We start from the raw sequence: 16,328 nt of genomic DNA on the forward strand, positions 1-16,328 counted from the left end.
TAACCATTCCTCTAAACTACTGGGTATCCTTGACGACAAAGTTCGGATCCTAGCTATCAAAAGGACAGTTATTTCGGTTTCATATATTCCAGTGAAGCCCAACCTAGGTTTAATTTCTGACAGTCATGTCGCGGGCCATATCAACGAAAAAAAAATGAATTGACAACTTCTCTGACATCACACTTGTCTTCAAAGTTTTACATCCATAGTCTACTTTGGTTTACTTCAGATCTCCCATTTCATTAATGGGGACACATGAAATGGTACAGCACCACTTGCCTTGACACCAAACACGATCCGTAATGATGTCATGGGTTACACTCACAAGATGTCACGTACAAGGCTAGCTCAAGACAGCAGCGAACATCTCAAAGAATTAAAAATTAGAGAAGATTTATGCCGCCTAAAAATTTAAACATAAACTTTTTTTTTATTACAAGAACAGAAAAAATAACATGAATATGAAAAAAGAAAGGATTGAAATCAATGAAAGAAAGAGCGAGAACCTTGAAATAGGAACAGAGACATTTTTCAACCTTTTTTGTGTGATTTTCTACATTTTTGGTCCGATGTTTGGGCGGGCTGGATAACACTATATCGCGGACCGGACCTGGCCAGCGGGCCGTATTTTTGGCATCACTGATATATTCGACTTAATGACTTCGTTACAATTGACGAACTGAAGTTTTTTAATTCCTGCCTCAACTAATGGTGAAACAGTGGCGCATGTCTTACAAGAGTGACCAAGAGCTGCGGGGAGGCAACTGAAGGGTCACTTGAACTGCATGGGAGTGCTATGAGGCCACTATGTTCAACAACAGTCTCTTTCAAGAGCACTACGGGAGGCCCACGCTTTCCTCCCTTGCTACCATTAGGAGTTGATCCAAGGTTCATGTTCTCCAATGCGTTATGCATTTCTATACAAAGATTACGTATTAAAATTCTAATTTATGGATGCGCTATTTAACCTTTTTTAAAACGTACACATTTTGGTTCACATATTACAGATTTAACAAATATGTATATTATGATACAATAATTCACATGTATTTTTATAAGTGGCGAACCTTAAACTCCACTTATATCTGAATTAATTATTGATGTTTATTGCTGACTCTTGAGATTACCTACGTCCGTCCAGAGCTTGACAACACGACCAGGCGTAAATATACGTTATGCATTAAGCGCGTTTACCCAAAATGTTAAAAATATTTCTGCTGCGACAATTATGATTCAAATCAATTCTGATATAGCTATCGGCAACATCTATCTTCGAAAAACTATACAAAATATTAAATTCCATTGACAAAAAAAAACTATCTTTGTGTCAAGTTTTACATGTTACAATAGGCCAAAAAAAAGTCCATATTTTTATGTTCTCAAGTGACCCCTGACAAATTGTCACTCGACCCCCAAGGGGGTCGCGAACCACAGGTTGAGAGCCCCTGCTCTAGCTGTACAAAACTACTGAGACAGACAAGTAATAATTCTGAGATTTCAGTTGCAACAAAAAAAAAGGGAGTTTATTTACAAACAAAAGAAAAAGATCATGGAAAATATAAATGTCAATAAAGGCTCACAAAAGAAAATGACATAATGAAACAAATTAAAGTAGCAAGACAGTTTCCGGTCAATATAATTAAAGAACCATCATCATAGAGGCACAATAATGTCTTATGCTGAAAAACCAAAAAGATGGTTTACAATAATATCATACATGCATTAACAATGAAATGACGTCATTCATGAGACACACTACTGTCTCGTATCTAAACAAAAAAAAAAAAAAAACATACAGGAAAGGATAAGAGACTAAGTAGACCTATACCATTTACATAAACCAACTTATAAATAAAGTCTACTTAGCTCATTATCGAAATACTCTTCCCACAGCAGTGGCACACTCCTCTTGAGTAACACAGCAATAGCACAACAACACAAGTATTATTTAAACATTATAGAGATTTAGTTCAAACTACACTGGTCAGTTGAAAGACTCAAGAGAGAGTGGCTATTGTAAACAGTTGACAGGGACTTCAATCAAGTAATAAAGGGGACTAACTCTAATAAAAAAATAAAGGTAGCCACCCTTATTGTCCCTCTTGTCACACCCCTCATGTTTGAGGCCCCCCCCCCCCCCAAAAAAAAATGGTTATAGGGATTTTTTCAATCATTCGGAGAAAGAGTAAACGGGAAAAACTCTACTACAAAGCACCCCCCCCCCCTTATCATTAATAGCTTATCTTATCTTATAAATTACAGACTTTACTTCAAAAAGAAGATGATTACGCCCTACACGTCATGCATTTAGTCATGCATATAAACAAATGACCTAAATTCTGCTAAGTCACTGGTATTCCTGGCTAGCTCAGGCAACCCATTTCATGCTATAATAGCACTAAGGAAGAAAGAGCATTTGTATAAATTTGTCCTAGCATATGGCACTGTTCATGTGTTATTATCTTTGTCTTTCTGAGTATTTCATTAAATTTGGTTTTTGTATTTGAAGATTATGGTTCAGTGTTTTATGTATAATTGCTACTTTACTTTCAAGTCTTCTATCCTGAAGGTTTTCTAAATTTAGTGATTTTACTTCAGGTGCTACTCTAGTCTTAGGGGCTAATCAAATCTAAATCGGGTCCTGCGTAGGAAACACCTTTAGCTTTAACTCGATTGCTTATTAGAGAAACTCGTTTATCTACTCGAAAGTACTTCATAATACATTCGTGAAACTCGTTTACGTACTAAAAAAAAAAAAAAAAAAAAAAAAAAAAAAAAATAAAAAAAAATTGCTTATTAGAATATCCTTACAAATTATAAAATATATTTCCTTTATTAAAACAGAACACATGAGACGCTTGGTTTCCGAACTTGAGCTACTGGGTTCGAATCTCGTTGAAGGCTGAGATTTTGAATTTCGGATTTGAACGGCGCCCCTGAGTCCACCCAACTCTAATGGGTACCTGACTTGAGTTTGGGAAAGTAAAGGCGGTTGGTCGTCGTGCTGGCCACAAGACACCCTTCTCGTTAACCGTTGGCCAAAAAAAAAAAGATGGCCTTAATATCATCTGCCCTATAGATAGCAAGGTCTGAAAGGGGAAACTTACCAAAAAAAACAACAACAACAAAACAACAACAATACATTTTGTTGAAGAAATATTTCTAATGTATACTTTATAAAGCTAATTATCTAATGCAGCGGTTCTCAACCTTTTAAGCTCGGCGACCCCTTTTTACAATCCCCCACTCTTCAGCGACCCCCCCCCATACTCTAATACAGAATTGTAGGGTAAACAATAACAATCCATATTTTCGATGCTCTTAGGCGACCCCTGGCAAATGGTCAATCGACCCCCCAAAGGGGTCGCGAGCCACAGGTTGAGAACCCCTGATCTAATGAAGTTAGCACAACTATTAAGAATGTTCGGACTTTTACCCTTGTCGCTATAAAGATTTATAAATAGACAATAACTTTAAAGTGTGTGGATTATGTATACCAGCAGGCACATTTTACTTATAGCGAAATCTTTATCTAAGTTGTAGAATCATGTACTCAAGTTTAAGATAACACAAGGCGATGAATATAAATGAAATAAAAAAAATTGCGCATTCTCTGATTTGAATCCAGACACACGTCACACTACTTAAGCAATGAACATCCGTTAAGTCCGTGTAAAACCCAGGCATATGTTTGTCTGAATGACGGTCCATCTGCTGTCATAGCGACGTCTCTCTTTACGCTGCCCCGTGCACCAGAGCGACATGGGGACCACGTGACCACACCGATCAATACTTCGCCTCGTCCATCTTGTTTAAAGTCATCCGACTTTTATTGCACTGGACAAGTCTCCGCTGTCCTTAAGCCATCATTGACCTACAGGCTAGTTTGTTAGAGGACGTCATTAGGAATTGAGCTTGTCTCATTACTAAATGGTATAAACAGTGTTGAAAGAGCCCATATTAAATTCACGAGTATATACCCAATGGGTGTTTCCACATGACATGGTCATTCACGAAAATTAAAAGTTCATCAAAAAGGTTCCTCTCTCAGACCACGTGATCTCTACGGCAGATGACGTAAAGGTCCTCTCTCAGACCATGTGATCTATTCGGCAGATGATGTAAAGGTCCTCTTTAGACCTTGTGATCTAAATGGAAGATGATGTAAAGGTCCTCTTTTAGACCTTGTGATCTATTCGGCAGATGATGTAAAGGTCCTCTTTTAGACCTTGTGATCTAAATGGAAGATGAGATAAAGGTCCTCTTTTAGACCTTGTGATCTATTCGGCAGATGATGTAAAGGTCCTCTTTTAGACCTTTTGATCTAAATGGAAGATGAGATAAAGGTCCTCTTTTAGACTTGTGATCTAAACGGAAGATGAGGTAAAGGTCCTCTTTTAGACCTTGTGATCTAATGGAAGATGAGATAAAAGTCCTCTTTTAGACCTTGTGATCTAATGGAAGATGAGATAAAGGTCCTCTTTTAGACCTTGTGATCTAAACGGAAGATGAGATAAAGGTCCTCTTTTAGACTTGTGATCTAAACGGAAGATGAGGTAAAGGTCCTCTTTAAGACCTTGTGATCTAATGGAAGATGAGATAAAGGTCCTCTTTTAGACCTTGTGATCTAATGGAAGATGAGGTAAAGGTCCTCTTTTAGACCTTGTGATCTAATGGAAGATGAGGTAAAGGTCCTCTTTTAGACCTTGTGATCTAAATGGAAGATGAGGTAAAGGTCCTCTTTTAGACCTTGTGATCTAATGGAAGATGAGGTAAAGGTCCTCTTTTAGACCTTGTGATCTAAATGGAAGATGAGATAAAGGTCCTCTTTTAGACCTTGTGATCTAAATGGAAGATGAGGTAAAGGTCCTCTTTTAGACTTGTGATCTAAACGGAAGATGAGGTAAAGGTCCTCTTTTAGACCTTGTGATCTAAATGGAAGATGAGGTAAAGGTCCTCTTTTAGACTTGTGATCTAAACGGAAGATGAGATAAAGGTCCTCTTTTAGACTTGTGATCTAAACGGAAGATGAGGTAAAGGTCCTCTTTTAGACCTTGTGATCTAAATGGAAGATGAGGTAAAGGTCCTCTTTTAGACCTTGTGATCTAAATGGAAGATGAGGTAAAGGTCCTCTTTTAGACCTTGTGATCTAATGGAAGATGAGGTAAAGGTCCTCTTTTAGACCTTGTGATCTAAACGGAAGATGATGTAAAGGTCCTCTTTCGAACCATGTGATGATACGGTCATCTGTTTCAGTGGCTTACGACTAACGAGGGTGTCATATGGCCAGCATAACGCATATCCGACTTTACTTTTCCCTTACTAATGTCAGGTACCAATTAGAGCTGGGTGGACTCAGATTTTTTTTTATTAAATGTAAAAAAAAAACCCAAAGAAATGATAATCGATTTTCGTAGGGACAAGAAGGAAAATGATATTGTTTCTGTAGCTGGAGAGACTATTGAAATTGTGCAAACCTTTAAATACCTGGGTACTATCCTAGACAATAAACTAAATTTTACTGCAAATACTGATTATATCAGCAAAAATGGGCAGCAAAGATTACGATTACTAAGAAAACTGTCCTCGTTTAATGTTAGCGAAAAGGCCTTGGCTATGTTTTATCACGCTCACATCTGCAATATTTTAAGTTTCAATATCACTGCCTGGTATTGCAATCTGAGCATTAAAAATAAAAATAAACTTTATAGAATCCTAAATGCTGCTGGCAAAATCATTGGCAAAAAACAAACCCCATTTGGGCAGTTGTTTGAGACAAACATCTATAAAAAAGCTAACAAGATCCTCGAAATAAAGAATCACCCTTTGTGTCAGGATTTTGTGATTTTACCATCACAAAAGAGATACAAGACACCGATAGCAAAGACAAACAGACACAAACACTCTTTTGTTCCCCTGGCAATCAAATCATTAAATAAGAACAATCTGGTATAAACTTTGTCACATGTAAATTATGAGTGCGTCTGGTGTGAATGTGCACTTTGGTTTCTTATAGTTATAATGTTTTTTGTTTGGTGTAATGCACAAATTGTAAGACAAATTTCCTTACGGATAATAAAGATTATTATTATTATTATTATTATTCAGACATTAAAAAAAATATAATTTTCACCAGTATTTGAACTAGAGATCCACTGGTCCGGAAGCCAAGCGCTTTACCAGTAAAAAAATAATATTTGCAGTTAGAGTGCTGAAGAATAATCGCATTTCTATTTGGTTTTGTTTTCTTCTTTTACAAGAAAGATCCCAACACATGTATCAATGATATAATGCAGTGTTTCTCAAACTTTGTTCTTTACGGATAAACTTCGCTCATTCTGAGTTTTTAGCGAAATACTTTGCTAATTTTTTTTTAGAGAGATTCATTCACGTGGTGGCCTGCTAGATAAATATTCCAATAGATCGTGGAACAGCTATTTAAGTTTTGCGGTGTTCCGCGGAACACAGTTTGGGAATCCCTGACATAATGAATATCGTGACATTCAGTTTGTAGGATGAATATCATTCGTGCGCAGTAATTTGTCTGAAGACTGAACAAACAACAAGTATAGGAACTACTTTCGAAATTGGCATATGACGAATTAACTCTGTTTAAAATGATGTGTATTTACATAAACATAATGCATGTAGTTTAACCTAAAATAATATTGAAATACACCGACCACTTTTACTTCAATATACATATTTACTTTATACATGTAAATATTAGCTTTCTTGCTATTTTATTACTTCACTAATTTTCTAACTTATCAACTTACATCACTAAACTATTTCATCACTGACAAAATCAACTGTTTACAACAGACTACCTACAGCACTGACCACACATACTGACTATATTGTTTCATGACTTTCAACTGACTTATTACATGACTTGTTACATGACTTTCAACTGATTTGTTACATGACTTGTTACATGACTTGTTACATGACATGTTACATGACTTCCAACTGACTTGTTACATGAATTCCAACTGACTTGTTATATGACTTGTTACATGGCTTCTAACTGACCTGTTACATGACTTCCACATGACTTGTTACATGACTTCCAACTGACTTGTTACATGCCTTCTATATGACTTGTTACATGACTTCCAACTGAATTGTTACATAACTTGTTACTTGACTTCTAACTAACTACTAACTTCGCAGACCAAGCGATAGGAAGTTGTGTTTTAAATTCTAAACATTAAATGACATCCATAATAATATGCGGGGAGCCGGGGAGGTTGCTGAGTGGTTCAGCGTCAGGCTTCCGAACCTGGGGTCCTGGGTTCGAATCTCAGCGGAGACTGCATTTTAAATTTCGGGATTCTTAGGGCGCCCCTGTGTTCACCCAACTCTAATGGGTACCTGACTTTAGATGGAGAAATTAAAGGCGGTTGGTCGTTGTGCTGGTCACACGACTCCATGCTCTTTAACCGTAGGCCATAGAGGCAGATGACCTTAACATCATCTGCCCCATGCATCGCAAGGTTTGAAAGGGAATTTTGTTTTTTTACTTTGCTAATATAAATATCCTTTAGGTTAGATCTACATGCTTAATAGAATTTTCGCTTTCAGAGAAGAAAAAAAGTAGCCGTTGCATCAGATCTTTGAATGGTCTAAAACAGTGATTCCCAAAGTGGTCTATATAGACCCCCAGGGGTCTACGAAGACCACCAAGGGGTCTACGAAAGTAAAAAACTAAATTGGGGGTCCATGAGATGCCCACGGGGGTCTACGATAATAGATTTCATTTAAGCACATTTAATGTTCACATTCCACTAATGTAATTATTGCATACACTAATATATGATTTGTACTTTCGTTAATCCTTTAAATATTTATCCTGCTATTCAAATGAAAAATTGTTGTAATCAATTTCAATACTTATTTAAATAGCTTAATTTTGTCTACATCTACATGTAACTAATATTTAGAACAACAAAAAAAAGAAAAGAACTGTAGACAGTACAGCATTAATAATTTAAAATTGGGATTCATTCCATCCTTGTCGAACAAGCCTAAGTGACTTTTTTATGACGATATGAACCAGGTTCGCTGGAAGATCATCTGAGACAATGCTATTGTGACAAAAATAAAGATTTTAAACACTTTCGAACACTCAAAGTTCAAAATAGACCCGCAAAATCATAGTTCGACATCATATAGAGAAGATGATGTTCTTACAAGATTTCTTTTCTTATAGCAAAATACGGAAAACAGCAAAGGTCAAACATTGATTCTATCAGCCGTTTTGCACAAACCTACATCTGTTATTATTAAAAGAATTTCTTTAAGCAACAATACAGGTCAAGGTCGCTTCGGTGGCATGAGTTATAAAATTAAAAGCTTCTTATGCAAATCTTTGCAAAATACATAAATACAGTTTGGTCTGACAAGGTGTAGCGCTGTGTGCTACAAACTGTCTAATGGTCACCATCTCATCTCATCTATGCCTGTAGTCCCTTCTGGGCATAGGTTACCAACCAGCTTCCTCCAGGCATCTCGATTCTGGGCGAATCTCTCCAACTGTCGCCACGTCTTGCCCATCTGCTTCCAGATCGCGGAGACCTGGAGAACCACCATCACCACCATGAAAAAAATCCAGCTATTCATCAATACCTGCCTGATGAAAATTCTTATGATCCGCTGGCCAGACAAGATCTTGAATGAGGAACTGTGGCAAAGAACAGCCCACTGAAGTAGATATCCTTCAGAGACGCTGGAGATGGATAGTTCACAGCCTTCGCAAGCCTGCATCCAACATAACAAGGCAAGCCCTAACCTGGAACCCCCAAGGAAAGAGAAAGAGGGGACGGCCCAGAAATACATGGCGCTAATGGTCACCATCTCCTTATATTTCCTTAGGGACCTTTCCCATGTTTGGGTATAGTAGCAAGGCAGCAGAGGTTTGAATTCAGTTTTCCTTCTGCTAGGTGGGTAGCAAGCCAAGGCTAATGAGCCCTTCCTGCTCGAAGTTTACTGGTTTAGGCTCCAGTTACTCGCCTTTGACCCATCTCCTGTTAATGAAAACAGTTCAGCAGATTCAACATTTGAGCCACACGTGAAAGATCAAGAAATACACGAGAAACTGCTCTATGCGAAACCTTTTACAATGATACTTAAGGCATATTAATTTATTAATTTATTAATATTTAATGTTGGAAAGACTACTTCATAGAACGACAAATTGGTATATTAAACATAATATCCTAAGTTGTGTAGTTTTAAATTACTTTTTTACTCCTCAACTCACTACAGTTAGAAATTTGTTTAAAAAATGTTAATGAATTTGCAAAAATGTGCAAGTTGAGCAGGGGGTCTACCGAAAACCAGAAAACATGGCAAGGGGTCTACGAGACAAAAAAGCTTGGGAACCACTGGTCTAAAATATTAGGATGTCAGATTTTCACTATCTTTTCTAGTCTACGAGATCTAAACGGGACGGACGGACAGACGGAAGGAAAACTACACAAAACTAGTAGCGTCTTTTCCCCTTTTGGGGGCCGCTAAAAAAAAACAAACATTTAAAGTGGCTTTCTAAGGACTCGATAGATGATGCCGTCATTAATGTGTGTCTACGTATAATTTTGTGCTGTTATAGAGAAAAAAAAGTGTATTTGAGTCAGAGCGATGAGCGTGAACAAGGAATACAGGAAGTGACGTATAAGCCCTGATCACGTTACTCTTCACTAATGGAGGATATTGCATATCCGGCCATCATCTTATCAAAGAACTGCGTTCTGTTGTCAATGAAGGTTTAGCACGAAGCTGCCCTGCTTAGATAGGAACTGATGTGTTGCTGCGATGCAGTGTTTCTCAAACTTTATCCCTGGTGTACCCTAACCGAAAACGAAATTCTGCACGCCCCATCTCCCATTTAAAATCTGAGATTTAGAGGAGAGCTGTAAGCTCCACGTTATCTGAAGTAGAGTAGATATGTAATTCTATGCTATTACAAATTTTTGGGTTCTCTTACGACAATATAAAGTAAACCATAAGTACTCAATAGATCTAGATCAGTGATGCCCAACCTAATTCGACCTGCGGGCCATTTTAATTTCCGACACTCATGTCGCGGGCCAAATTAATGATACAAAAATGAAATGAAATTAACCCTGAAACTAGGTCTATAAGAAGCCCGTGGATCTAGTACTTGCATTAATTAATGACCTAAATGAAGTATATATTCCTTTCTCTACATTGTAGCTAGCTTTACAAATAAAATTTGTTGGTTTATTATCAAGTTCCACAGAAAAGTAGAGTACTTTCCCTGGTATTTTCTACATTCAGAGTCCCATGATTTAATGAGAATTTATGCCTTAGTTCACCAAAGTGATCAAACGGTTTTGATCTCTATGCGGGACATTCATACTCCTTACATTACACTTTATATATTAGATTCAATGCAAATTAATCGCTATTACAAAGGTTTGTTCGATGTATATAGGAGGAATGGTCTTTTTTTTTTTTTTTTTATGTGGCTTTTTTTTTTCAGGTCCTATTTTTTAGTTGTCAAGTAAGCAAAGAAAATGAACATCGTTGTATTCGTCTGCATCGTTGCTCTTAACAGTGTCCTGGAGTTTAGTGTCCTGGAGTTTAGCGGGCGTGTACACTGCCCTCTAGGCCAGTTCCAGGATGTCTCTGGAGCATGTGTGACATGCCCAAACGGATCCTATCTGAGTGTGAGCGCCAATTACGAAAGTGTTTGTAAACCGTGCGCAGACGAGCAGCCGGCTCACACGGTGTTAAAGGTCATGGTACCAATTCATCAGAGAAAAGTGAAGGTTCTAACGTAGGCAAAGATAAACTTTTCCATTTTTTTTTATAGTCGATTTCTACACTTTGCGGGCCGGATTAAACCACGTCGTGGGCCGGTTGTGGCCCGCGGGCCGTATTTTTAGCATCACTGATCTAGATCTAATGATATTACAAACTTTTGGTCCTCTTACGACAATATAAAGTAAACTATAAGTAGATCTAGATCTTACAGATTTTTGATACACTATTTTTTCATTTATCTAATACTTTAAAGTGTTTAAAGAATATATTTAGTTGCCTAAAACATTCGTAGAATTTTGAGCAACAGAAATTATCTCTTGTTACAAAGCTTATTTGAAATCACTTTCAGTCTGTCTTTTGTCTGTCTAATTGTCTGATAAAAAGTTTGAACACCTTATTGGTTCCTCACCCATCTCAGATCAAGTTAAATCTTTGCGTTGACGAAGACAATACACGAATCAATTTAAAAAATATAGTCCATTAAATACAGGTAATTAATTATTTTGTTTAATACCAACAAGTGAAATTAATTCTTCAGTATTTAGAAATTGGGCTAAATATTTGGGGTTTGGTCTCCTTAGATAATTGCATACGTAATTTCCCCCATATCTATTCCTGGATCAAGTTGAAACCTTACACAATGATTTAGTGTACCTTACAAAACATGAATAAAAAATTAGTAGATTACAAAATTAATTATTGGTAATTAATTATTACGTTTAATATGGAAACAGGGAAATAACGTCTACATTATTGAGATATAAAGCTGTATATGTGGAGTTCTTCTCATTGATAAGCTTTTTAAAAAAAGTATTTTATATTTTGCTTGTTAAGTTGCTGTAGTACATGAGTATGATTAAAAAAAACACTTTTATTATGTATTTCTAATGTTGTTGAAATTAATGTGGTTGCAAGTAAAAGTACGAGTGGTCCCTGGTTCGTACACTCCGCTGCCATTCCTCGACGTCCCGCTAACATCCTAATAGTCTTCAATGGCAAAAAAAAAATCCCAAAATGTAAAATTTAAAAACTCTCTTTAATTAAACATATTTGAATGAATCGTTTTATCGAATAGATTCACGTCTGCTTGGTCGTGCGGTTTGCGCGCTGGATGTCGTTCGGTCGTCTCGTTGGTCCCAGGTTCATTCCCTGCCCGCTGCCATCCCACGTCGTCCTGTGGTAGGTTTGGACTATGAAATAAATTATCTTCAACATCCAAAACATGGAAACCATTTTATAAACAAACATTTTTTATTTAACATGTACTGATTTATTTGTTATTCGCAGTACAATATACAATGTAGAATATGCAAACTTGTCGAGGTTTCTCTACTAGTGATTTGGGAAAGCGGTCATAGTAATAAAGTTCCCTTGGACCTTCCAGCCTGTACTAAATGACATGGGACCCATGACTGATTGATGTACAAGAACAGCCCTTGCGTTGATTAGCCCAACTTGTGGTTCATAAAAACAGTTTTAGGAATTCAAAGGCACCAACAAAAACATTTATATTTCTAGGAACCTTTGGGATTCCATAGGAAATAATGACAGATCCTTCTCAAAAAATCCCAATAACTTCGTTCCGTCTACAGCAAAGTACAATGGACAACCAAGTGATCGTCAAGTCTGGACAGTTTATGAACAATTTTAACGTGAACTGTTGTGTAAACCGTAAACTTATGTTAGTGTCTTATGTGTTGTTGGCATTGTCATCTCTTCAGTACTGAATTAAAAAAAATATTTGATGAAAAATTTCAGAAAAAAAACTTTTTGTTTTCACTCAAAATTTACATTTAAGACGCAAATCTTTTATCTTTCACTCCCATACATAGAACACACAAACACACACACACACACACACACACACACACACAACAGAAACAAAATCCATTTTGATTCTATCCTCTAGCTCTGCCTATTTAAACATAAATGTATTAAAATTAAACACACACACACACACACACACACAAGTCTAAGCTAGACCATAAATATCTATTTTTTAAAACGTTATTTCCTTTGAATAACTATTTACATTTTTGTGTAAATTTTTAGATATGCTGCTTCTTTTTCTTATATAGTTTTGTATTTTAATGTCATTTCAGGGTTGTAACATGCATCCCAATGTAAAGCATTTCTGTTCCACAGGAAAAACAAAACAAAACAAAAACTGATGTTTTTTTTTCTGTCTCGTACTATTGAGTACGTTTGCTAAATAAGTTTTTTTTTCAGATGCGAATAATTGGGTCAATTAACAACGAAACCTTCTTCCATGCGAGAGAGAGGTTTACAAAATCACCGATGTGTGAAATTATGACCAGTGGTCTGACCTGAACTATTATTTCAAGCTTTCAGCTGTCACGAAAGAAGAAGAGCCGTGTCTATTTGTATGTTCTCTGTCCGTCCATCTGTTCGTTACACTGAGACATTTAACTTTTTTTTTAGCTTTCTAAAATCGAATATTTTGTTTGTTTCTTTTTTAAATTAAATATGCAAACGGTTTCTTACTTAAACAATCTCACAGAGACTTATTTTGTCTTAAGCATACGTACCGATGATATACACCTCATACCCACAGACATAAAAGCACAGTATGGTATGCTATTCAGAAAAACATGAAGGTAAAGACATATTTCTTACTTTCTTCTCTATATTAACTCACACCGGTATTTTATAAGCAAGTAGATATTCGTACAACTGCTCATATTTTCCCAGTGCCACTATACCATGGAACAAATTACCTGAATCAGCCAGGAAATGTAATGATTTAATCAAGGTTTAAATGCAAGAAAAGAATAACTATAGATACGCATAGGACGTAATTATCTTCTGTTTAGAGGGAACGTCTGTAATGTATAAGATAATTTATCAGAAAGTATTTTCTTTAATTGAATCATTTTTTTTTTCTTCCAACACAGACGCTGTACTAAGAAATTTCTCAATGGCACGAAGTTGTGAAAGAGTTAACAGTCGTACCAAATCTAGAAGAAGAATGTCCCGGTATTGATTCGTTATTTATTTTCCCAACAAGCGCAATCTCGTAAATCACTTGCCTATATTCTGAGCTCATCTTGAAGTAAATAATGGAAGTCACTCTAGAACTCAAGGCCTCGAAAAGAATGACGAACAACTAGGTCAGTATGTTAATGTCAAAGTAAACCCCTTCCAACTGTCATCTCTTCAACTAGTCCATCCGCCAAGTTCAAGGCCGAACGTGGAATCAGGCAGACGACATAAATACCAGACATTGTTGCAAGCATGGCTATGGCGTTTCTTTGCTTGTAGTTCACCGGATTCTTTGCGCGAGACGGTGGGTTCAAAACCCGTTTTCTCCATTGAAAATTGGACTCTAGTTTCATCATCAGGACGACAGTAAACACAGCATGGTGAAGTTGGGGACAAACAAGGCACTGAGAAGATAGTAGATGTACATGTACGCCTCCCTATTCTCCCTGTAGTAGACTTACGCAAAGGTTCGATTAAAATCCGGCCAATAATTTGAGTCCACATAAACAGGTCTGTTTGGGCAGAATGACATAAGCGATGAAAACCACCAAGAAGATTGAAATGTTCACCACCGCAGCCATCCGCGTTGTCATGACAAGTTTCACCTTCATTTGGAGCACCACCCTCAGACACCGCTCGAAGGCGGCACAGACAGTAATAACCCCAATGACCCTGGTAAAAAAAAAGTCACTGATGTAGATTAGAAAGAGGAGCATGTGAACTTTTCAACATGACCAGGCTTGACTCGTCCAACCAAGGATTACTGATCTGAAGGATTACCTGATGAGTTATAAGCATGCCTGGATCACTGATTGCCAGGGCCGTAAGGATCACGTTGACAGCAGCTTTGTAGTCTTGTTTTCTGAAGTTGAGTGTGCTAACGATGTTTGCTGCAATGCCGCTTGCCGAGTATTCCAAGAGCTTCAGTAAGAATTGTGAAATTGACCGTTAAGATCGCTTTGGTCAATACTAGAACAATGATTGAAACTGTCTGTACCCTCGGAGATGCCATTGTGTAATTTACCTTATAAACTAGGAGAATGTCCTTTAAAACAATTATTACAGTTTGTGTTATTAGAGTTGATAACTAAATAATTGTTCAATTTCTCTCAATACTGGTGTCTCAATCCGCGTGTGTCTTAACACATGTGTGGTGTGTCTAAATACATGTGTGATGTGTCTCAATACCTGTGTCTCAATACATGTGTTTCTCAATACATGTCTCTTATTTCACCTTCCTACAGCAGTTGTTCTCAGTTAAGCAGGAAGCCAGCCTTACAATCAGTAACATAACGTTTGTATATAAATTACTGTTTAGTTCATTCTAATGGAGGACAATGGTATACCATTATTCATCCTCGAAGAAGATCTTGAAACAAGCACAATTACTTTTACACTGTGAGAGAATTCATTTACCATACTATCATTTTGTAGACAAGTAATTTAAATTTATTCTTGGTGTGTCCTAATTAGCATGATTTTCCTTTATACTATATAGTTAGACAAATGTGTTTGCGTCAACTCGTGAAATCAAAATATTTTAAAGCGACACTCATTTATAAATTGTTTAATTCTAGGCTGAATGAGAGAGTGGTGAAAACCGAGCAAACATTTTATCTAATAATATACAATTATTTGTCTGAATTTTGATTCCAATAGAAATGTTCAGAAACGAAAAATTGAGGCTTGCAATATGTTTAATATTCTACCAGTACCAGCTATGTCATTCAAAGCGAACTTTGCATTATCTCTTTTTTTTCTTTTATTTTACACTCCCTCTAACATTAGATATAATTATGGAATATTAAAGCTGTATACATTTATTTCTAACCACATAAGAGAGCGTCTCCGTAATGAAAGGGAAGTAACTCTTGTCAGAAGTCAGTCCACCATAATTACCATGTTTTTATTAGCTCAGCCTCGGTGATTTCTTAAGAGTTCACGTTATTTCTCTCCAACTAATTCTCGGATCAAGTTGAAATTTTGTACAACTATTCATTCTCCATGACAGTACACGAACCAATTAAAAAAAAACAAACAGCAACAACTAATTAGGAATTCGAACTCATGTCTCAAGCCAACACGGTAACCACTCTGCTAGTGGGGAGCATATGAACATGGAAGATTGTAGAGTTATCTATTGTTTCTATAGGCTCGTCCCATTTTTCATATGCGTTCAATAGGACGACCTATTAAGGGAGCTAATTCAGCTTATATCACCGGTCAACTAAAAATTATTTCCCTTGTTTGAGATACCAAACAAAATATTTAATTACCAATAATTAATTAACTGATTGGTTATTTGTTTTTATTGGTTGTCAGGGAAAAGGAATACTTGTGCAAAATTTCAGCTTGATCCGAGATCGGGTATGGAAGAAATAATGTGTACAAACTTTTGACCAGGTAGAAAGAGTGAATTATTACAAGCCTTGTAATAAAAATAGTTTCATTCGTACAAATGTATTCAATAGCGATAAAACTTTTTCACGGGTGGTTGAGCTATAAAACAAGCGGGAGAACTCTTTAAAACAAGC

This window comes from Biomphalaria glabrata, chromosome 13, assembly GCF_947242115.1.
Source record: "Biomphalaria glabrata chromosome 13, xgBioGlab47.1, whole genome shotgun sequence".
Lineage (NCBI taxonomy): Eukaryota > Metazoa > Mollusca > Gastropoda > Planorbidae > Biomphalaria > Biomphalaria glabrata.